At 33.6% G+C, this 25002-nt stretch overlaps 1 protein-coding gene and 1 pseudogene across 4 annotated transcripts in view; one reads left to right on the top strand and one right to left on the bottom strand.

Annotated features, from left to right (window-relative positions):
* Window positions 1–25002, top strand: part of Cadm2 (cell adhesion molecule 2) — a 941141-nt gene that overhangs the window by 235365 nt on the left and 680774 nt on the right. The window lies entirely within an intron of this gene.
* LOC116086772 lies at window positions 10340–10494 on the bottom strand (annotated as a pseudogene).

The raw sequence follows: 25002 nt of genomic DNA, 5'->3' as shown, positions 1-25002 counted from the left end.
TAAAATGTATATATGTGCTGTTATATCCAGAGTCCTCTTTAGTTATAGCTATATATGTTTTCTGTTTTTTAGATTTTTTATCTCCCCACCACCACTTTGTGATATCCTTTGGGCACAGAGTAAGGGTGAACTATAGATGTTCCATTTACAGTGAGCATGCAGTTTCTTATTCTCTGGTAACTGAACGATTATGGGTATCCTTATTAAATGCTACCCGCTTCAAGAATTCTCTAATAGAAATTGAAGAATGGATTAATCTGTGAATAGAAAGATAACTCAAACTCATTAGGGGGCAGTTTACTCATGTCCATTTATCAAATCATAATACTATATTTTTCTCTATGGCCAATGACCTAATTTTCCATAGTCTTTTGGTCAGTTAATGAAAGGCACATATTTCTCAGTAGAGTGAAGTTCTCTTCCAAAAAAAAGTGAATGGTTATTACCTTAAATTGTGTCACTAATATACTGGTAGATGTATTGGTCCAGGGCAGTTATTATTTTAGCATCCAGAGTTGACAGCTGGATAAAACTGTTAATGAATTTTCTCTTCTTACCTAGTAGCACACAGAGGACATTCTACTTCTAGGAACAAAATCCAATGTTCTTTAATTTAAATCTACACATTGGAAAGAATATGCAAATTATTGCTGTGAGTTATTCAATCAATGTACTAAAAAGAAAAAACAAAAAAACCAATCTGCCATAAAACACATATAACTAGAGTAGTTAAGTGGGCTAGGAAACATGTAAGAATTTAAAGTATAGTTACTGAAATTTTTAAATTTAGAAGTATCTTGAGAGTTTTAAAATGTTGATTCCCATTGTCCTACCATTGATACTCAAGATTGGAAATGATTGGGTAAGATTTACAATCAATGAGTGAAGTTACTGGGAAATTCAATAATAGACAAACTTCCATGAAAATTGTCACCACCTGAAATTAGACTGTCATTGTTATGTGACTAATGACTGGAATAAATCTCCTTCCTGGAGAATAACAAGAATTAAAGACTGTTATGCAGAATTGGATGGGAGCACCTCTCTAAACTGTGTCACTTTGATGTTCTGTGAATTTAAGAAATAATACATTCATTTCTGTGACATAAAAAAAAAATTCTCAAAAGCATCAATATTCCAAGTATTCAAGATACAAACCTTACAGATTGATCGTACAAAATTGTTAGTCAAGTTCAAGTTGGTTGAAGCACTGCAACTTTATGTGGTTATCTATATCCACAATGCTGTAAGACTCTTCTGTAAAGAGAAGTTAGGGGGAGAAAGAATATATTTAATATACTCTGTGCATTTATAATAGTATTGAAATTGGACTCAGGAGAATTTAAGTATTCTGTAATTGGTGAGAATGACCATTAAATAGAATCCAATCACAAAAAGCTAATTGCCAGAGTTCCAAATTTCTTCATCCCCTTCATATTACTTGTGTCTATAGTAAAACAAACAAAACACAACTCATGGAATCTAATATGTGTGAATTTTCTGAAAATCAACATTGGAGAGTTAAGGAACTTACATTGTCTTTACTCATAATAGTTTTTTTAAATTATGATGAGGATAAGAGAAGTGAATTTATAAAGATGTTATAGGTAAAATACAACCAAATAAATGTAGAATTGAATTTCTTATAAATTTTGGATAATATATAACTTATCTGACAATTATGAACAAAACATCTATAAGATTGAGCAAACTTATTGCTAGTATTTGACATTTTATTTTGGATAAGTGAAAAATCATTCAGTTCAACTTGTGTACCATCTTTAATATTGAAACTATATCCTAAACTTAAACATATTTCTCATGTATTTACTGCTATCATCATAAAAACTATTTCTCTCACACAAATTTCAAATAGATATAATCAGGACTGCCAAAGACTGACATAGTTTCTTTTAAAGATTCAATGTACTCCATTATGTTATATTAATATGAAGGTACAAGTTCATCATCTCACCTATGAATATATTCTTTGTTTGCATATATTTTTCTCTAATTGGATATTTTCCTTATTTACATTTCAAATGTTATCCAATTCCCTGGTTCCCCCTCCAGAAACTCCCTATCACATCCCCCTACCCCTGCTTCTATGAGGGTGTTCCCTCACCCACCCACTCACTCCCACCTCCTTTTCCTGGCATTCCCCTACACTAGGGCATAGAGCCTTCATAGGACCAAGGGCCTCTAATCTCACTGATTCCCAGCAAGGCCTCTGCTACTTGGCATCTGCAATATTGTCTGGGTTTGGTGTCTGTATATGGGAAGGAGCCCAATATGGGCCAGTCTCTGGATGGCCTTTCCTTCAGTCTCTGCTCTACACTTTGTCTCCATATTTCCTCCTGTGAGTATTTTGTTCCCTCTTCTAAGAAGGACTGAAGCATCCACACTTTGGTCTTTTTTCTTCTTGAGCTTCATGTGGTTTGTGTATTGTATCTTGGATATTCTGAGCTTTTGTGCTAATATCCACTCATCAGTGAGTACAAACCATGTGTGTTCTTTTGTGATTAGGTTACTCACTCAGGATGATATTTTCTAGTTCCATCTATTTGCCTGAGAATTTCAGGAAGTTTATTTATTTATTTATTTATTTTAGTAGCTAAGTAGTACTCCATTGTGTAAATGTACCACATTTTTTTAATCCATTCCTCTGTTGAGAAACATCTGGTTTTTTTTCAGGTTCTGGCTATTATAAATAAGGCTACCATTCCACCAGAGAACTCCTATACCTCAGTGAAGTGGCTGGATTTAAAATTAACTCAAACAAATCAGTGGCTTTTCTCTACTCAAAGGATAAACAGTCTGAGAAAGAAATTAGGGAAATGACACCCTTTACAATAGTCACAAATAATATAAAATATGTTGGTGTGACTCTAACCAAGCAAGTGAAATATCTGTATGACAAGAATTTCAAGTCTTTGATGAAAGAAATCAAAGAAGATGGAAAGATCTCCCGTGTGCATAGATTGGCAGGAAAATATAGTAAAAATGGCAATCTTGTCGAAAGCAATCTACAGATTCAATGCAATCCCCATCAAAATTCCAACTCAATTCTTCATACAGTTAGAAAGAGCAATTTGTAATTTCATATGGAATAACCAAAAGCCCAGGATAGCCTATTTGTTTAAAATATGATAGTTCGATTACTTGGATGGATGCACATTTTCACAGTATCAATCAGGAATGAATGAGAACACAACTCTTTATTAAACCTAAATGACACTGTCTTTGGTATCTACATTCCCTACATTAGCACAAGTAATGGAGAATTTGAAAATCAACATTCATGTCTATCTCCTTGTTCCATTACAGGTAATAATAAACATGAACTTTCTGAGGATGCTGTAGTAGGGATTTTACTTAGTACTCACCTTATGCTTAGAGAGTGTGAAATTGTTGACTTGCTCAAATTATGTGCAAGTGAAGGGAAAACTTGCAGTGCATTCTTCCAGAGCCCCCTCCTCTGATAGTCATTATTACTACATCCCATTACCAGCTGAGTTCATTATTACATAATGTGTATAGAGGGGAAATTTGGAAATTAAGTATTCTGCATAATATTTACAGATATTTTGGGACATATGTTTGACTTTTTTTTAAATCAAAGGTAGAATGCTCTACTTAGGAACTTATCATCACTGATGAATATTAGTAGCATCATCTATATTAGTTTTTAAATCTTTGTCTGCAATAATATGTGTAATCTGTGTAGTTAGTTACAAAAACACATAATAGTATGTCATTATTTCCATGTAATTTTAAGATTATTCTGGAATTCTTTTCATAATCATGTGTTAAAGTGATAACTAACAGACACTGTTATTTTTCTTCTTTATTTTAAAATCTAACTTAGTTTCTCAGTAGGGTTGGGTCTTATGATGCTATTGCTTCAGCTTCTTATATATAGCATTGATCACTCACATGTAACACCACGTCCCACTCTATGTTGTATTCAATAGTAATTTAATTAATAAAATCATCTACACTGATATTGTCTTAATTTCTACAGTAGAGCAGACTTTCTTGTTTAAGACAATTCTTCCTAAAACTGTTTGAAAGCTGGGCAGTGGTGGTGCATGCCTTTAATCCCAGTACTAGGGAGGCAGAGACAGGCAGATTTCTGAGTTCGAGGCCAGCCTGGTCTACAGAGTGAGTTCCAGGACAGCCAGGGATACACAGAGAAACCTTGTCTCGAAAAAACCATAAAACAAAATAAAACAAAACAAAATAAAAAACCAAAAAACAAAACAAAACTATGTTTGATTGCTAACTATGTAGGAAAGGGAATCTTGATATTTATTTTTTCCTGGGAAACTAGTTTTTGAGTGTGTGTGTGTGTGTGTGTGTGTGTGTGTGTGTGTTTGAGTATGAGTGTGTACTTATGGCCTATACCTGATAATAATTTTCATTACACTAGTTTCATGCACATATATAATGTTTTATGTTATAATCACTTACATATATCTGTATGGTCATATTCCCAATTTTTCTGATTTTCTTTCTCTTCTTAACTTGAGCCTTAATTTTCTTTGACATGTTCATATTTAGTGACCTAATGGCATTTCACTGAATTGTTTACCAGGGTGTGAGCTACAATTGGTTTGCAGATGTATACACAAGATGGTAACACCTTGAAGAAGATGTCTTTCCTACCTCTCTTACTGTTGTGAACTGCTAATGAATCTTCATGGAGTGGTAGAGACTTAGGTCATAGGGTATCTCCTTTGGTAGAATTTTGATGTGTGCATTGTTTTCATTACACTTTTTGAAAGGTATTTGAGTAGAGATTAGGGCGACCCATTCTTCATGAATCTACGGAGATAATAGGAAACTTCACTGGAGTCTATTCTCTTCTTTCACCATGAGATCTCTGAATCCAATATAGGTTGTCAGGCTTGGTGACAAGTAGCTTTGACCCACTGAACCAACTATCAACCTACCCATACATTATGTATAGATTTTTCACCAGTAGTCACAGTTGCTGTCTCTTTGTGAGAGCAAGGGCAATGCCATAGACTGAGATTTCCACATCACTATTCCATGTTTTCCATTCCTTAAATTATTCCTGTTTTCTCTTCCCCAGTGTATCTTTTCATTTTTTTGTGCTCCTACCTTTATTCTATTTCTAGATATTTCTTTCAGTTCTTTCTTTCTTTCTTCCTTTCTTTCTTTCTTTCTTTCTTTCTTTCTTTCTTTTCACTCCAGATTTTATTCCACATCCCAAACCTCCTCACACCCCTGTCTCCAAGAGGATGTCTCCACACCGACCCCAACCCCTGAGTCCCCCACCAGACTTCTAAACCCTCTGGGGCCTCCAGTCTCTTGAGGGTTAGGTGCATCTTCTCTGACTGAACACAAACCAGGCAGTCCTCTGCTGTATATGTGTTGGGGTCCTCATATCAGCTGGCGTGTGCTGCCTGGTTGGTGGTCCAGTGTCTGAGAGATCTCGGGGATCCAGATTAATTGAGACTGCTGGTCTTCCTACAGGGTTGCTCTCTTCCTCAGCTTATTACAGCTTTTCCCTGATTCAACCACAGGTATCAGCAGCTTCTGTCCATTGGTTGGGTGCAAATATCTGCATCTGACTCTTTCAGCTGCTTGTTGGGTCTTTCAGAGGGCAGTCTTGATAGGTCCCTTTTTGTGAGTGCTCCATAGCCTCAGTAATAGTGTTAGGCCTTGGGGCCTCCCCTTGAACTGGATCTCAATTTGGACCTGTCACTGGACCTTCTTTTTCTCAGGCTCCATTCCATTTTCATCCCTGTAGTTTTTTTCAGACAGGAACAATTATGGGTCAGAGTTTTGACTGTAGCATGACAACTCCAACCCTCACTTGATGCCCTGTCTTCCTGCTGGAGGTAGGCTCTACAAGTTCCCCCCTCCCCACTATAGGATCCAGAGATCTGGGAGGGGAGAGACTCCCAATGTATCTTGAGCCTCAGAAATGGGACTGTAGAGGCTAATGCAGGGGCTAATGTCTGAATATTGGACCTCACCTATTTTTAATAGTTTGTCCATTTACAAGCCTCTGAAGTTAGTACTGTTCACTTCTGCAAAAACAGTCTTCTCTCACCCGAACCTTAATCTACTAGCTCATTTTATTTAAAAAAATAATTGTAAGTTCAACATCACAGAGACACATGTATGACAGATAAGCAACTCCATCACTAAGCCACATTCTTAGCTCCTTGTAGTCTTAATGTTATTACTATATGATATGTTAAAGTTTTCTTAATTTTCATAGCCTTCATTTTATGTCAACTTTTCTATTTTTCCTCTAAATCAGTCTCTTGACTCTAATATTTGTTTATAGCAAGAGAAAAACATGTAAGAAAGAGTCTAGAAAGAAAGCTGTGGTCTCAGACCACTGAAGTATAGCAACTTCTACTGGTTCATTTCCCACAGGCTAGAAAAGTGAAGTTTTTGGTTCCCTTGGGATAACCTGTCTTTCCTCTGAATTCTTCGCATGTAGTAAAGAGCCCAATGGGAAAACTCAACTCGTCCAATCAACAGCTCAGATGACAGGGAACAAATGCCTGAGTGTGACATTACTTTTAATGAAGCTATTAACAACGTGCTAAAATGCACCATACATACATACAGTATTAAAATATGTTTCTCAAGTAGTAAGGGGGATTTTTATTATTGATATTTTCTAGTAAGTTTACAGAGAAGTTTTTTCTAAATTCTTAAAACAATAAAATACTGATGTACTTTACTTTGTTATATAAAATATCATATCAAACTATAGATAACAGGGCATAATATGGGATATCATGATGCTATCATGTTAAAATTAATGTATCATATTAATATTAACAATATACTCCTTTGTCTCTCCCTCTTTTTGTTTTTATAGGTGAGTAACTGAAGGTAAAAAAAAGCAGAAATCATGGATATAAGTATTATATGCTCCTTTATTAATGTCCTGTGGGTAAGTAAAGGAGAAAAAAAACTACTTAATGTTGTAGGATGGATGCTATACTTGAAAAACTACAGATTAGCAATCTGGAGGGTTCTATCATTAAAACTCTCTGACAGATAATTTAAAGTGATATGTTCTTAGTCACATAAGCATTGAGGATTTCTGCCATTTGTTAATGTTTGTAATTGTCTATTTCAGATTTGTAAGTAAGCAAATACGGCTGCTTCAATTTTTAAAATATTTATTTATTTATTTATTTATTTATTTATTTATTTATTTTCTATGTATATGAGTACACTGTAGCTGCATTCAGAATACCAGAAGAGAGCATCGGGCCACATTATAGGTGGTTATGAGCTACCATGTGGTTGCTGGGAATTGAATTCAGGAATTCTGAAAATTAACAGTCAGTGCTCTCATGTGCTGGGTCATCTAGCAAGCCCAGCTTTTAGAGATATAATATAGATTTTACTTTGAAGAGCTACTGTTAATGAATATATTGTGTGAGATACATATATATACATATATATACATATATATATACATATATATGTACATATAATTTTATTTATTTAATCTTTATTAACATTGAGAAATTAAGTTTAAGATTATAAAACAAAATGGCATTAAATATGGATTATTTAGACTTAGTAACTAGAATTCAGATTTCTTAAACAATAAAAATAAAAAGATTTTTAGTTTTAAACCAATTTGAAGCAATGTATTGTACTCATCAGGATTTCTGTTGTGATAATGTAATAAAACATTGAAGGGGAATGGGCTTGAATCACTTACACTGTACATTATGATCCATCACTGAAGAAAGTCAGGGCAGGAACCTTAGGCAGGAGTTCATGTATAAGCCATGGAGAGATGCTAGTTACTGGCTTGCTCTTCATGATTTGCTCAACTTTTCTTTTGTATAGAACCCAGGATCACAAGCCCAGAGTTTGCCACACCCACAAAGTACTGAGCACTTTCACATTAATAAGTAGCTATGATAACACACTTCAGTGTGCCTGTAGCCAAATCTTATGGAGGCATCTTGTTAGTCGAGGTCCCCTCCTCTCAGATGACTGCAGCTTGTATCAAGTTGGCATAAATTGTAAGTACAGATAAAAAAAAAAGGCACAGAACTTCTGCTGAATATTTAATAAAATTTAACATAATATATATAGAAACTTATCTTGTTAAAATATTATTAGAGAAGTTTTTCTAGGTTTATTAAAAAGAAATTTTGTATAGTTAACAGGAGAATTTATTCATATACCATTTTAAAAATCATTCTGACATGATGTGAAATATTGAAAGAATTTTCAGACATAAATTCAGAAACAATGTAAATACTGACATATTTTTATGTGAAAACAAAGTGTTAGGAAATTTTTTTTTTTAAAAAATGCTTTTATTAAATATTAAATATGATGCGCCATGGATATTAGACATTGATATTTGTAACCTGTAAACTTTACATTTTTATGGACTTTAACTTTTGATTATATTAATAAATTATATTACTGGAATAATATAATCCAAGGAAAAGATATTTGTAGGGCACATGAATTGCTTTTTTTATATTTTACATTGCCACAAGGTACCATTTTATAAAAAGTTTTTCTTGTCTTTTAATTTTTTTCTGGTCATTATACATAAAGTATTATTTTCATTATATGATATAATTCTTCTGGTCATGTCACCAGAATTTAGAATGAAAGTTGATTGATATCTTAGATGACTTCTTAATAACTTTACTTTTTAAATTGAATATGTAAAGAATTTCATTGATGAATTATCTCTAGGTTTCGATGTATTATAGGAAGTTTTCTTAACTGGTCAAATTAGTTTTAATCAAAAAAAGAAACACAATCTCTTGATAGTAACAATATGAGCAATGAATATGTGTTAATTTTAGTAAATAGAAAAATTTTTAAAGGTCCTGGATACTATATTAACAAAGTTGGAATTTGTGTTATATATTAATGTTAAAAATTCTAGTCATAAACTATTTGATTATATTAATACAAAAAAAAGTTATTCAATCTCATCTGGATAATTTATTGGCTTCTGTTTTGGAGATAATTAACATGAAATGAACTCTTGGGGACAGATTCCATAGGAAATTCTCCTCTGTATTTACTATGAAAATGGAACTCAGGCATCAGAATGTTTTGTTCACTTTGTATTTTATACATTTCCTCAATTAGTATTAGTGATTGAAAAGACAAGAGGAAGATGATATGGTTTTATACTTTAGTACCATTTCAGGGTCATCAAAATATCTGTTCATAGATATTTGTGATTCAAATGTCTGAACCATAGGAAGTACTATGAATTTTGATTCCATGAAAGAGTAAATCGTGTTTAAAATCAATCTTTGTTTATGATTTGGGATTGACATCCAGGGCAATCATGTGTTTAATTTTATATCTAATAGATTTTACCTACTCTTGACATTGGCCGAGGAGCTGCAGTAAACTTTTATTAAGCACCATAAACCAAAAAGTATGACCTCTGGAAATGGTATGTGAAGTCTAGCAACTGAAAAATTGAGAGTACTGCAAAGTCGATTACCTGAGAGGTTGGCTCTGCATTGGCGATAGAGCAAAGGCATCATAAGACTGTGATTTCAGAACACCTTTTTGCTCATTAAAGGAAAAGAGTTTGCAGACTAGAATTGTCCAGCAAACATGTTTTTCAAAGAAAATTTCAAGTATAAATGATAGAATAAGGAATATCTAGATAATTCATAAAATGTAAGTGGATTATGAGATTGGTTTATAGTATTAATGATTAAGCTCATTTTTTTTAAACTTGGTAAAGTGAGAAGAAAATAGTCAATTTAAATGATCAGTTGATCAAAAGTTTAAGGATTAAACATAATTTTGGTTATCATAGACTCATGATAATATAGTTAAATAAAACATTTATTATATGATATGTACCCATGACACTTATTTGAATTTGTTCATGAAAATGTACTGCTTACAATGACACCCAAGTCTTTTTCTAAAATAATACTAACTCCTACAATTTTGGTTTATCTTTATCTATTTTGTAAAAAATAAAAATAACAAATACAAAAACAAGTAAAATGTATTCACATTTAATCAACAACAAATGTACAGCCAATTCCTCAAAATCATATCAATACAAAATAAAATTTTCTCACCCTCTCTCTGGTTTTTCCCTTCAGGAATCCTATGAAGTATTAGTGTAGGATATTGGTAAAGAGCCTTTGTGACCACCGAGACAACCTGAGTCAGAGCACATCTAGGCTGAGGTGATTAAGCAATCAGAAATTTAATTTCAATATATTTATATTCAACTGAAAATTGAAATTTAAAAAATTATACCCATATATTCTTATGAAGGAACACAACCTATTGAAATAAAAACAAAAGTTGCTTTGTAAGTAAGTATAAAAATACTTTAGGGAAATTAAAATGATGGCCATTTAATTTCCATGGTAGTTTAGGGGAAGCTGAGAACTTTTCAATTAGCAATAACCATGCCTCAAATAAACATCATTGGCTATGAAACTGCCACTGCGCAGTTAGCTGAGACCTTTAAAATGGTGTTATCACTTGTCATCTTTACTATGCAAATACCTTTGAGATTCTTGTGTATTATGGCAAAATATACACAAATATACACAATATTATCTTTTGGGTTCTATGTTATCTTGTTTATGACAATTTCTTTTTTGAGATAGACCCATTTATCTGTGAATTCATAATTTAATTCTTTAAGATTAGAGTAATATTCCATTCTGTAAATATAACATTTATTCTCTATTTTCTGTTGATGAACACTTACTCTTTGTCCTATTTCTGGCTATCATGAATAGAGGAGCAATGCCTGTGGTTGAAAAAGTAGCTCTGTGGTAGGATGAAGTGTTTTTTGGGCATATACCTAGGTTAACAAAGCTGAACTTTGAGGTAGAGCTATTCTTAGCTTCCTGAGGAAACAAAAGACACAAAGATATCTACAGCATCTGTACAAGTTTGCACTCGCACCAGGAATGGGTGAACATCTCCCTTATTCCACATCCTCACCCTCAGGCTATATTTTATATTATCAATCTTGGCTATTCTTATTGTAGTAAGATGAAATCTCAAAATAGTTTTAATTTGTATTTCTGTGATAAATTGTATGTGTGTGTTATTCAATTTCATCATTCTATTCCACAATAATGAAGAAAAATGTCATGTTACCTGAATCTGAGGAGGAAAAAAAGAACCTTAAAAGAGTTACAGAGAGGAAAGAGGGGGGGATTGTTGTAAATATTGTATTCATATCTTAGATTATCCAAAGTAAATGAAAATTATCACAGTACAATAAGTTTCTCTCTTAAGGACAATGCTAAAGAATTTATTAATAAGTATGAAACTTGAACTTTTGGATGAATGAAAGTAGACTATGTTTCTTAGATGAGGTACCAGAAATTATTTCCTATTAAAATCACAGTAGTTCTGAGTTTTAGCAGAAGAAACTATACACATTCAGAAACTACAAACTTTTAACTTCAAATTCAAAGTTTTTAAGTAGCTGGAAAAATTGAAGTTTTAAAAGTAAGAATTTTAACTAAAATGTTTTCTTAAATGTTTTATAATATTATACATACTATATACTATAGCCAGTGTATTTCAATATCCTCATTTATATTTAACAAAGGGCCCAAACATTTTAAACTGTTTTCACATGTATTTTAATATTGTAGATGTTATTTTTAGTTTTTGATATAGCCAGAGTACAGTTTAAAAATTGCAGACAGTGTATATCTTTTTCACTTGTACCTTGTTCCAATACATTTTCTTAAATTCTCATCAAGAAGGAAAAGTGATTTAAAGTGTACTACTTATCACTTAGGTTTATGCCCAGCTGATTAGAGGGTCTTTTCCAAAGCACCATCATTCACACATTAGTAGTGTCAAGTGGCACTTCTTTATTGCAAAAAGCATTAATTACTTGCCTGAGAGTAATAATACTTTGCATATCTAAAGTATTTTATGTTCTTCAATGTGGTTTTCCATGCATTATATCATTTGGTGCTGAAAGAGATCTTTATCCTTATGTTGTCCAGATGGAGTGGGGACATCAGCGTGTTCAGCTAGAACTAATGTTCCCTCAACCAAGGTGAACATACAACTGAGAGAGTCTTGCTTATAATGGTGGAAGAAAAAAATAAATGCCTCCCTTTCTATTTCTATTGGAATTAAAACTATATGATTCAGCATATTTTTCCTGGACTATTTCCTGTCTGAATATAAATATCAACAAACCTAATTGACTTACATTATATTATATTCAACTTACATTATAATATATTACACTATATTATATTATATTATTTCTTATAATATTTTAATAAAATATCTGATCGTTGGATATGTGTATAATTTACTGTGAAATTTATTACTTGATACTGTGGCTGATCCTGAAACCTCTCATTAAAAGGATATTGCAATAACAATATTTTCCAATATCGTAAAGTAAGTTGAGAAATATTTTTAATACTGAAAATTGTAACCTGAGTCTTCATTCAGGCTAAGAAAAACTATTTTAAACCTTCATACATTTATGTCTAAATTTAATTTTATATATGAAAATGCCAATGCAAGCGTAAACATGTTGAAGAATTCTTCAGTCTCTAGTTTATTATACCATGGTGTAGCCAAAAAATAAAAAAATAAAAAAAATAAAAATCTAAACATTCTGAGGCTGTGTCCTTGACTGAAGGGTAGGATGTCTCTTGGTCCTCTTTGAATAAATCAAGATAAAACATTAGCCAAAATATTACTCAGGGAAAAGTATTTTATAGAAATCATTAACTGAAATTCTTCTATCTAACTCAACCTATTTAAACTGTCTGAAAATTTTTGTTATGCTCCATTGACAGCTTCACCCTAAATAATATTGCATAATATCTTAATTGAATTGTTTCAGACCTTTACATCAGCTTCATACACAAATAAAAAATAAAATGTGTCATAAAAACCGTGTTTCTACAGCAACAATTTCTTTCACTTGTTCAATTTAACTATTATTTCTCATTAGCCACTATTTACTGTTCTCTAAACTGTGGTTTAGAGTGATATCCTACATGCAAATCTGCAGATACAATTCAGTTCTTTTCACTGGAAGCTGACATCAGTAAGTACTCCTTTTATAGACCCCTAGGGATGTTGGACATTTTTTAGGTCATTGATTCTATTATATCTATTTGTTGAATAAGTCCTTCATTCCAACACTTATGAAAACCTTGAAACCAAAGCATTAATTTGCTATTATCTAGAAAACTATAGAAAAATATTATGAAGCTTTGGTCATTATTTTTAAAGTATAGCCAAGAGTTAGCATTGATAGTAGGTAACAAATCATGATGAATTTTATGTTCCCCCACAAAGAAAATGCATTCGATAAGTTCCCATTATTTCATCTTTTTTTTTTTTTTTTTTTTTTTTTTTTTTTTTTTTTTTTTTTTTTTTTTTTACAAAAGACAAAATTGATACCTGGAATGGAGTATACTTTCAAGTCATAAAGTAGCTTTCCACATGATTATTTGCAATCAGGACTCTTGCCAGGAAACCAGACAATCTGCTACGAAGCTGGAGAAATCTAGGCAACAAAATTGAAGTTGCCATGTGAACCTTCAAAGAAAAGAAAATCCCAGTGTGCCTTTCATAAACCAGGGTCAGTGCTTTGTGGGAGTCAAGAAAAAAGCAATAATACTGAAATACTTGTATAGAAAGCACATCAGCTAGTGGACAACTTATCTGTGGCTATCCTTGACAAGTTTTTCCCTTTATGATGAGACTATGTACTCATAGGAAGGGTCTTATTGAAAATGATTATCTCATACACAAGAGACAGTATCTACTACCAATCACTTCTTTTTTTTTTAATATTTATTTATTATTATATATAAGTACACTGTAGCTGTTCTCAGACACACCAGAAGAGGGCATCAGATCTCATTAAGGATGGTTGTGAGCCATCATGTGGTTGCTAGGATTTGAATTCATATCCTCTCGAAGAGCAGTCTGTGCTCTTAACCACTGAGCCATCTCACCAGCCTCTACCAGTCACTTCTTATCTAGTTTCCATCTTCAAATGCTATATATACAAATTCCTTACACATGAAGATTTCTCTTTACAGATGCAATTCTTATCACATAAATCACTATGCATTAGAGAAGTGACCTATTAGCTTTGACTGCTTAGTACTCAGACTCTGATGAGTCAACTAGAGGTATACTTGGAATGGTGATGACTTGTGACAATGTCTGCAAAGCTACACCTACCTATGTAGAGTCAAGGAAAATAAATTTCTGGTTTCCCAGTTCTTAGATCTAGGGTTTCATCATATATCACATTATATACCTAGATGTTTAATACTGCAGGTAGATTTATTGTGTAACTATGGCTGCTGAGTCTTTCAAGAAAAAGTACTTTTAAAACTTCATGGATGATATCAATGATATTTATTTACATTGAATATGATCAATGAAACATGCATTGTTACAGTCCAGGGTCACCAGGTGCTTCTTATTGGTGTGAAGTAGTCTCCAGAGAAATAAAAACATATTCTTTGAACTTATTTTTAATGATCAATAAATAAGATTGAAAACAGTTACCAAGAATGTTAGTAAAACATACTAAATAACTAAAATTATAGTGATTGAAAAGGCCATTTAAATTTGCTCAAGGTATTTTGAAAAGGAAATAAAAGTTGAAATCTTTTTTTATTAGATATTTTCTTTATTTACATTTCAAATGATATCTCCTTTTCTGGTTTCCCTCTGAAAAAAACATCCTTGTTCCCTTCCCCCTCCCACTGCTCACTAACCTACCCTCTCCTGCTTCCTGGCCCTGGCATTCCCCTATAGTGGGGCATAGAACCTTCACAGGACCAAGGGCCTCTCCCATTGATAACCTACTAGGCCATCATCCACTATGTATGTGGCTGGAGACATGAGTCCCACCATGTGTACTCTTTGGTTGATGGTTTAGTCCCTGGGAGCTCTGAGGGTACTAGTTAGTTCATATTGTTGTTCGTCCTAAAAGGCTGCAAACCCTTCAGCTCCTTGGGTCCTTTCCCTAGCTCCTTCATTGGGGACCCTGGGCTCAATACGATAGATGGCTGTGAGCCTCTACTTCTGTATTAGTCGGGCTTAACACAGTGGCTTTTAGGCTTAAAAAAAAATATATATATACGACTAAATGACCTTCACTAAAAATAATCTTCAGTGTTCTAAACTTTTTGCTATTTGTATTTTTGCTATTGTGAGGGAGCTACCTTTCAGAAACATATTTTCCTTGGGTTCTGTTTAACTTTGTGTTTTAAATTGTATTGACTGATGGAAAAAAAATCAATGTAATACATATTGATTTCCTTTCAATATATTGATTAGTCAAATAAAACAATTGATTACTAACATGAATTAATCAATATATACAGTTAGAATAATTTCTTGATTAAAATATTATATACAATATTTAATATTAAATCAAGGGAATGCTGAAAGCATTATGAATAATGAAGCATACTGTGAAAAGTATGTATTCAGAGAATGAGAAGCATTAATCTCCACCAACAGTATTGCTGATGCACCTAAAACCACTTACAGCAGAACAAGATAGTGATAGTTTCTCACAGATACTCCTGAGGTGACAAAACAAAGTATAAAATTAAAAAATAAAATTTACCTGATATATATCTACTAGACATCATATATATGACTTTTTTCTACTTCCCTAATAATACACCAGCAAGCAATTCTTTTTTTTATGTTTTATTATTTTTTTACTTGAAATTTAGTTTATTTACAGCACTTCCTATTATAGTATAAATTTGTCTATATATTTATGTTTTTCTGAAATATAGAATCATTTCATTTTTTCTATTTTTTGTAAATGTCTGAAACAGTATTACCCATGGAAAACAAGATAGAAAAGTTCCTGATCCCCATGCCCTAAACTCCTCTTTATTGGAATTAGAAAACTGATGAAATATGCAGCTGAAGTTTGCTCTTAAATTGGAAAATAATGGGATTTATAAAACATTAATCAAATATTTATATGTTTTAATTTTTTAGTATAAAGAGTGATAATTCCTGCAAAATAATTAAATGTTTCTGTAAGTGTTTTGGACCAGCAATCCCAGACATATATTACAGTTCTGTATTTATTTAAACTTGACCACTTACTACGAACATTATGAACTATGGTTACTTTTTCCAGCACTCATTTTACAAAGGCAGTTTTCTGGAAAATTACTTGATACTGATTAAGCTATTTTATTTAATTCATTATCAGTCAATGACAGTGGTAAAATTGGTAATGCTGCCTTTCAGATGCCACCTACATGTCTGAGACTCTGCCTACATCAGACTTTATTTCCAGAACCCTCTCCTAATATTCAGTTAAATCATTGTCTCTCCATATTATAGTGTCTTTTTGTTGTTATTGTTGTTGTTTGTTTTTGTCTTTATTTGATACACGTTAAAATTATCTGAAAGAATGCCAAATGAGGAAACTTCTACCATCCAATGGCCTGTAGTGAAATCTGTGAAGACGCTTTCTTGATTGATTGTTGACTTGTTGACATGAAGGAAACTATCCACTGTGGGTTGTGTCAACCCTGGGCAAGTGGACCTGCAGTATAGCAGAAAGGAAACTGAGCAAGCCACAAGAAGCTAGCCTGTGAGCATCAATCCATTAGGGCCTCTGTTTTAGTCTTGACTCCAGGGTCATGGTTGACTTCCTGCCTATATTTCCACAGTGATGGTGTCTGACCGGAGATATGTAAGATGAAATAAACCTGTTCCTTCTCAAGTTGCTTTGGGCCATGGCATTTTACCACAGCAATAGAAAAAGGAATTAAGACTTATGGGTATCCTTTATTTACTTTTGTCAATTTTTATGAAGGCCATTAGAAAGGATATACAAGGAACATCAAGAAGGCAGAGATAGAAACTGATACAATGAGGGGAAGTATACAGAGCTGCTTGCTCCTCTCATTCCCTCAGGTGTTGAGTTAATAAATGATCTCTGCATTTTGCCCTTTGGGTTTTTATAGAAGCTTCATTAGTTAAGCATGGTTAGTCATTATTCTTGACTCATACAGATCAACCTTCAGCAAGACTCTCTGCCCTCTGTGGAATTGGAGAACACTGTTTCACCCCTAAACTACCTTGCATTCCTTTGTCATTTACAAAGATGCTTCCCTACTCTGAAGTTATCTAATTGTCACTAGCTACCTGTTATCTTCTCATCATGATACAAAAGTATCCATGACTTCCAAGATTTAAGTTTTCTTTTTCTTTTTCCAAGACTTGTGTGCCCAAAAATAGGAGTTAAAAAAACATTCTGAATGTTGCCACTTACCTATAAATATGAAAAGGTCATGATGAGACAAAAGAAACAGTATCACAGAAAGTTACTAACAATAGAGGTTCTGATCACTCCTTTGATTATGAGAATGGCCGGCAAATGTACAGAACACCAGTGTAGGGGAAGTTGACCAAACTGTCAGACCTGACTTCTGAATTTTGATTGATGGCTACACAACTATCTGAGAAACCACTGGCCCACATCTCTCCTTCTCTTCTGTTTCCCTATTTTCTAATGTTGCTTCCCCATGGCCAGTATGTCCAAGAGTCAGTGCCAATATAAAATTAATATGCAATCAGATTCCCAGACCTAAAGCCAATTTTTAAATGGTGTATGCTCCTTTACCACAATCACTGGATTATTATTTTTGAGACATTAGGGGAATAATAGTGCAACTAGTTGCCAGTTTACTTTATGTATTAAGAATAACATGACCTCTATATTAGTCATAACAAAAATTTCGTATTTTTTCATCATCAAGTTTAAATAACAGCACCATATATTGTTTTTTTCTTAAATGGGAATGTGGCTATCATTGTTGCCTCCTCACACTCTTCAACCTCATATATGGTATATTTAACATGACATTTAAAATACAGTCCAGTATTACACTCCCCAAGCTCATACCAAACACTATTGTTATTATCCCAATAGATAACTTTGCGCTCTTAGGAGGAGGCCTTATTCATTGAAAGGTTAGGCACAGCATGACTCATCTAGACAGAATCGGGCTCTCGGCTCCACTGACACTGTTGACCGCTTCCCTGGGTAAGTGAATGACAGACAGCAGGGCATGAAAGTCCTGAAGATGTGGTGCCAACCCTTCACAGCGAGGTTTTCAGCTTAGTCCCACTTTAAACTGTGAAATATCAGTCGCAGGAGTACCTCTCACAGAAACCTTTTGAGAACTGAAGAAAATAGAGTTCTTGAGAAGGATTTGGCACATATGAAGCAGTGTAGACGTCATTTCACAACCCAAATCTCATGCAAAACCTGGACTCATCATAACTGGTTGGACTCAAGTATAAGAATAATTCATATTGTTGTCAGTCAAGATAATTTCTTGTCTTTTCTATTATTTAACTTCTTCCCTTTTTACTGTTACCACACGTTTTATAATCAATTAATTAATAGATTAATTACTGTAAGACAGTATATCACCCTATCATTTGTGCTGACCTGGAAGTTTACCAAGCAATGTAGTGTGGCCTTAAGCTTGCAACATTATTGCTACTTTGGCTCTGAGATTATAAGAAAAAGTCACCAAAATTTGCAATTTCTGTCCTGTTAATCCAACTTTCTTATACAAAGAAATATTATCCATGCTGTTTCTAGTTTGCATTATATACAACAAATATTCTAGAAAAACACTTTCTTTTATTTTTTTAATTAATCAGTCCATTCATTTACATCTCAAATGATATCCCAGTTCCTGGTTACCCCTCCACCAACCCCACATCTAGTATCTGCCCTACCCGTTCCCCTTTGTTCCTAGACCCACCCACACTCTCCTGCCCCACTGTTCCAGCATCCCCCTACTCTAGAGCATCAAACTTCCCAGAAACTAAGGGCCTCCCCTCTCTTTGCTGTCAGCCAAGGCCATCCTCTGCTACATATGTATCTGGAGCCATGGATCCCTCCAGGTACACTCAATGTAATAGATTGAAAATATTTTTGAATTAACATATTTTTCTGAACCACAGTAGCTCGATAACAATACCTAGACTGTTCTGAGAACTAATATACATTATTATAGGGAAATCTAAGCATAAAATGTATGTCAGCATGTTTTCCTTTCCACTTGGACTGCCATTCCATTTCTTGGCTCAGCTTCCTGGCTGTGCATCCCTGATCCTCCAAGTTCCCATCTTGAGCTCTTCCTCTCCTGCAGCTCCTATTTAGTGGCTCTCTTTTCTCCTGTGGACTTCTACTTCACAGTTGTTTCTCTCCCTGCCCTGTTTTCATTTGAATTTCTCTCTTGTGCTTCTGTACCACTGCTCTGCCACTCATTCTAGCTCTCGTCTACCGGGGAAGTGTCATTTTCATCTGTGACAAAGATAAAATGAAGCTTCCTGATCATCAGTACCTGTAGGATGGAAAGTCTGCATTTATGAGCTATATAAAGCTTTTATGAGGAATATAAATCTGCCAGAGGTAATGCACCCGTGGAAACCATGAGTTCCTAGCCAAGGAGTGCTGCAACTCTGAGGCCAAAGGGCAAATCTAAACAAATACAAAATGAATTTTTTAGCTATTGACTTTACCCAAAGTTTTATAAAAATACTTCTCCTTCAAAGGGGGAAGCTGTGGATCTTCAGCAGTCCCTCAGTAATTTTTTTTTTTTTAATCTTGCATCTTCCAGGAATCTCATTATTTACAAGTCCTTTTAGTACTCAGAAAGCATATGTTTGATTAATACCAAGGTTTTGTAGATTGTTAAGTCTCATTACAGATATATTAATGGCTTAATGGCATATTTATCACTCACCCGTAGTTTGTAACCATTTTTTTTTTCTACTCTATTGCTTTTCTTATTTCCAACTGATACTAAGTGGCTTTTGCCACATTGTAAAAAGCCTGTTCTGTTTATTTTCTGTGGTTTATTTTTTATTTTCCCTCTGTAATTTACCTTCTTGGGCAAATTAAAAAGATGCATTTGTGTCAGAGTTTATAAAAATAGCATTTGAAAATGCATTTTCTTTAGCCCACATTTGAGGGAGGTTTACCATAGGTCAGAGGTGGATCTAACCATCTCACATATATTAAATAATTGTGTCTTTTCTAGAGTCTGTAAATACAACCAACCTCATTTTATTAATTGGAAAATTGAGAAAATTTCCCAAAGTTCATGCAGCCAGTCAATGGTTCAGCTGGGCATTAATCACAAGAATTGCTCAGATACAGTTTCTTATAATTTTACAGCATTAAACAAAATTTTAATTTTGGCTATAAAATATAAATACAAAATTAACTTATTTCTTACTGTTGCTAATTAAATTGTGACATGCTGATGTACCTCTATAGCCTGAAATAATGCTAAGAAGGTGAGAGTGTTGGGGGACGTTAGACATTTTTTTCTTCTAATAGATTTTTGCCACTCTTCTGTCAGTTCTATTAGTTTTATAGATGATTGATAATTGTGCTCCATATGTGAAGATATCCTTTTGAATAGCTTTTCCTCTGGTCAGAAGATAAAGTTAGCATGTAGGTATTCAGTGACTGTCCAGTGTGAGCATGCAGAGGGTGTCAGTCATTGCCAGAAGATGGGTGTTCTAGGAGATGGGAGATGGACTGTAGGAACCGGTCTCTCTTGTTTTCAATCTACCCCTACTCATGTGTGGGACAGACTATTAATGGCATAAAGGGGATGGAGATAATTTATGCTTAGACTTTATTGTGCATGCTGTAGAAATGTGTTACTTTGACACTCACCAAAGCCTGGCAGAGAAAACATACTATACATGACCTTGGCTGGTTATTAATACCCCAGGAATGTTCAGGGATTTTCTTGTTATGTTCTTATAGCGGCTGCTGCTGTTCTTCAGAGACATTTCTTTCTGAAACCTTTTCTATTTTCTCAGAAGCTTTCTTCTTCAAGTCGTACTGATTGGCTACCAAAATCAGACAAGTGTACGTCTTCCCTGTCATTGGCTCGTTTTACTTTCCCATAGAGAGAGGCAATATTCTCAAACAGAGTAGAAAACTGAAAGGAATAGAACCAAGCCTTCTGTAGTCAAAGTACCTGCTGATGGGGTGAATATTTTAGACTGCCAGTTTGCAGCACAAAGCCAGGGGAGTTAGGCAAAATGTCATCAAATTTGCCTTTGTAGAGTGAAAATCATATCGTACACAAAAGGATTTATAAGGACTCAAAATAGTGTTTTTGGTTTTTGTTTGGTTGGTTGGTTGGTTGTGTTTTGTTTTTGTGGGCTTTTTATTTATTTTTGTTTGGTTTTTGTTTGTTTGTTTGTTCATTTTTTTCTTCTCCACAGTAAAATATTACTTCACCTAATACTTTAAAAATTGAACTCTCCCAGCTTTGAAGTTTTCTTTGGCCATTCTGTCCTAAAGGTTTATGGTCTGGACAAGTTGGAACAACAATTAAAAGAAGAATGAAAGATGGCAGTTTATGTGTGCCAACAAGAAGTTTTCTCCAGACTTTATTATTTTTCATTTTTCTTTCATATTAGAAGCGGGGAGACACACAGAACACTGTTCCAAGGCGAAAGCAGTGGAGTGTGGAAATGTGTGGCCCTGTCACAGTGATCGAGTGAAGATGCTGGAGAGATAATGGAAACTTTCTTCTCCGTGAGGGCCTGAGTAAAAAGCCATTCCTAGTCATTCATCAGCATTGATTGCCTTGGCACGTGTGGTGTGGCTAGGAACTTTGGGCTTACAAAGGGAGAATGAACAAGCACAGTGATCCACTTTAGGGAATCACGTTAGCTTCTGCTGAATACTAAGGCATATCGAAAACATGTGGTAATCAAAACAAGTTAAGTCACAAGTGTGATACTGGACATTGATAAAGAGGTTGTTTTTTGTTTTTTGTTTTTTTTTTTTAAGTTGTGATTATCTAGTGGTGCAAAGTGTAGTTGCAGGAGTAATCACTCAGTGAATCTAGCTTTTGTAATTCATGATTAGCTTAAAATATTTTTATTTTACCCCTAAACATTTGTGCTGATCACAGTATAAGAAATATGTCATTATAAGTAATGGTTTAGTGACAAATAGCTTCACTAAAACACAATTTACTGAACATGTGTGAGCCCTCATACTATAATTTACATTTATTTTTTTGTAAAGAGGTATTCAGAACATGTAAATGATGCCTTCAGTAGTTTCCAGCTTTATTTTCCCTTAAACATTAACAAATTTTATGTTCCAGAAAGTATGTACATATTTTCTTTGAATTGAGTTATATGGGAGCTTTCATGTTTGCTTTGGACAATTTATACAAGCAAGATGAAGTGGAGAACTGAGACAATTATTCAAATTGCCCACACCAAAGGAGTACAGTGGCCCCAATCACTTAGATGCAGAATTTCAAATCAAAGAGTTTCTTTAGCCTGATGATGTGGACAATTGTCTTAGTGCTCCATTACTGCTGACTATAGATTTCCAATCTGATTATGGGTTTAACACAAGATGAGAAAAATAATAGCATGTAATTGTGTTTTGAGAACTTGGCTCATTCTGAACTCTGTCCCAGGGTTCCCTACTGCACACAATCAAAAAGGTTAGTTACCTTTTGAAAAGGAGTTACTTCTTGAAGCCACTTGAATGTTATTCAGACCAGAAGAGGAGAAACTCCTTTCTTGTTCATGTGCCTTTTCAAAGGTCCTTTGGCCTCAGTGCATTTTCAATATTTTCTCTATTGTATGAACTATGCTCCTTCAGTCAGTGAAAAAAAAAAACCTGATATTTTCACAATAAATGTGCAATATGAATTAACTTAAATTAGCCTTCCATTTATGGATATGTTTTTGCCTCCTATTTTTACTCTTACTTTTCATTTTATGTAGTAAATAGAAACAAGAGTATTCAGTCAATACTGATACAGGATAAAAAAAAAAATCCCTGCAAAATAAGTCACTTTTATTTTTCTTTTTGATGGTGTCTTTGTTCTTTGAAATTTCTATAAAAGTCTCAGGTTTCGCTAAAGAATATGTTGATGATTCTGGCACCTTTTTTCTTAGAAAAATAAAATTAAAAATACACTTAATCAAAATTTTAATGTGCTAAGGGCTGATGTGCTGAAGGTTTTTAAGTAATGGTAGGTGCTGAGGTACTGTGTCTAAAGGCTTCCGTCTCATGGGCACCCAAACTCCATGGGTGAATATGCTCACATTTTCCTGTGCTTTCTAGCCTTCGACATACCACATGCACATACCACATTTTAAATAGACTAATCCTAGTACAGCATGTCACAATCTCTAGTTCATTATTTACTTTTGTTTTCTTTCGCTCATCAAACAGCCACATGTACACAGTGTTATTTACAATCTTAATTCTAGTGGTAGATATGAATTACTTGCAAAGCAAGCCATCAACAAATTATAGTTTTTCAGCAAATATTAAAAAGGTACTCTTTGCTATGCCTGTTGGTTCCATGTGTATGGACGTTAAATCCACGAGGAACTCTCTAATCAGGAAGTCTGCAATCCATTCCCAGAACTCTGACAACAGATTTATTACTTTGGCTGTAGAGTGAATTATGGTGAAAAACTAGTTTTGATATTTATTTTTTGTTTTATTTTTATGAAGAAAAATATGTCTTCTGTCTTTGTCTACCTATTCTATTATTGCAGTTTTCTTGGCTTGAGTTCTAAGCTTCATTTCTCAATCGACTTGAACAGAAAGACTCATGTGAGTCACTGGTTGTTCATGATCTCTTTTCCATCTAACACATTTAACCCTCTTATGGAAACGTCTATGTGTTCCTTAATAATCGCTGTGTTTTATTTTCTATAATACAGCTAGTTTAATGTTTATGCATTCAATACTGTTATAGTTATATCTGTTTAGTTGTAAAAAATCCTTGCAGTATCCTAAGATGGCATCTACCTTTCAGAGAAGGTGGAAGGCTTAAGTTTTCATTAAATTAACATACAAAGGAGTTCACAAATTTATTCAGCAACTCAAATACAGCTGAAGTTAAATACTTTAGATAAAATGGTTTTATCACTGATACCACAATATTTATATTCTAAGATTTTTAAATTGTCTTTAAAATTTTATGAATATTTTTCTAACTCATTCATGGTAATATTTGACATTTTGAAAACAAAATCCAAGTTATTTCTAAGAAATCATTTAATCAAGTCAAACCTTGCCAAACCATAGCAATTTATTAAAGAAGGTTCATAATCACAGATATCCATTATGATCTTACTGAGTACCTTCATGGCTTTCTAAAGATAATAACCAACTATGTTCATAAGTACACCAATAAAGCTTATACATTTACTTGGTATTAGAGCTAGGATATTAAATAGTATCAGAGTTCAATAAAACCAAACACCGTATATTTAAACTAAACTAAATTACTCTGGAATAAAATGACACATTAAATATCTAATATAGTTTCAGATTTTAATATGATTCATATTAGATATTATAATTTTCTATCAATAGCTGAGAAAACATTGAGATTTAGTTTTTGCATCCAGCAGTCTAGACTCGTAATGACAGATCTTTCCTGACATCTGTCAAATTATTGATTAAATATTCTGAGGAGAATAGACATCAAATTGACATAAATTGCTTGTTCAATGGTATTAAATTTTGTTTACTCCATAAGACTAAATTTATCTTTTTCTTGTAGAATTTTATAATAGAGCCATGATTAGTAATAAAATTTATTAAATAGTTTTATCATTTATAAAACTATTTTTGTTTTGTTTTGTTTTACTTTGTTTTCCCAGACAGGGTTTCTCTATATAGCCCTGGCTGTCCTAGAACTCACTCTGTAGACCATGCTGGCCTAGAACTCACAAATCCACATGCCTCTGCCTGCCAAGTGCTGAGATTAAAGGCATGCACCATGAGGCTGGCCTTGAATTTCAAATATTCCTGTTGCTGTCTTAAAAAAAATATTGACTTTTGGTCTTCCTTCTTCTTGAGTTCCTTGTGGAATGTGGGTTGTTCTGCCTGTATTCCAAACTTCT

The sequence above is a fragment of the Mastomys coucha genome, unplaced genomic scaffold (assembly GCF_008632895.1).
Source record: "Mastomys coucha isolate ucsf_1 unplaced genomic scaffold, UCSF_Mcou_1 pScaffold12, whole genome shotgun sequence".
Lineage (NCBI taxonomy): Eukaryota > Metazoa > Chordata > Mammalia > Rodentia > Muridae > Mastomys > Mastomys coucha.
This window is presented reverse-complemented; position numbering and strand designations above follow the sequence as displayed.